Source organism: Alligator mississippiensis, chromosome 5 (assembly GCF_030867095.1).
Source record: "Alligator mississippiensis isolate rAllMis1 chromosome 5, rAllMis1, whole genome shotgun sequence".
Lineage (NCBI taxonomy): Eukaryota > Metazoa > Chordata > Crocodylia > Alligatoridae > Alligator > Alligator mississippiensis.
Window position 1 is genome coordinate 168,647,546 of NC_081828.1, and position 1,055 is coordinate 168,648,600.

A 1,055-nucleotide genomic window follows, 5' to 3' on the forward strand; every position below is an offset into this window, starting at 1 on the left:
AGCTTCCCCCTCTTAACCCATATCTATTGAAAGAAGATGAGTTGAAACAGGGATAATAAAACAATAATACAAAAAGAAACTTTCAATATATCCCACATTGTATATATCCCACTTTCAATATATCCCATTGTAGTTCCAAAGCAAAATATTACACCCTAAGCAGAAGATCAGAACTATTATATTACAGCTTTGTGAGTAATTTGACATACCTGTATATTTGCATTTGTACACTAATTATACATTATATATTTATGAAGGAGAAACATGACATAAATAGTTAAAAAACAGTTTCTTGGAACCAATAGCTTGTTAAACGATACTTATAAACCTGTGCAATTGTATGTTTTGAATTATATGTTTTGAAGCTATAACAAATGAAATAACATCTTTTCTGCTCATCTGACATAGGTATCTTGCATTCTCTGTGGTATCAGCAGCTCTTTTTCTGATGGTTTCTTCTTGAAGTTGTTCTGCTTCCAAATACAGAGAATGTTACAACTTTGCTGTGATTCATAAGAATTTAGAAATGAATTTTTACCTCCTTCCCAAGGGGCATTGTTATCCCTTAGCAACTCTATTGTCTGAAACTGCAGAAGTAAGCTTACCACATTTATCTTTTGATGTAGATCCCATTTAAAGCAGAACAGAGCATCAAACTAGAGATCCACACTTGCAAAGAATCAAATAGAAATAGCACATTTACAAAGAATGTTCTTGAATTCTTCTTCAAGAGAAGAATGCAGATTCACAGCCAAAAGAGAAAAATAACATGAGACCATATCTTTGCATGGGTCTGTTGGAAAAAAAAAAATAGTGACACAAATGGCAGCAAAAATAATGGCCTGTTTCCTACCCTTATAATTAAACTTCAAGTGGAAAAAAATATATTGAATAATTTTGTAAAAATGCACACAGCAGCTGATTATCTTCAGTTAAAATTTGAAAGAGAAGGATGACAAGGTAGTGGAAGCTACAACAATGATACTTATCTAGCAGGAGGCACTAGACCTTTTCATTTTGCATTTGATTAATCTTTTTCTACTGAAATTTTCAGC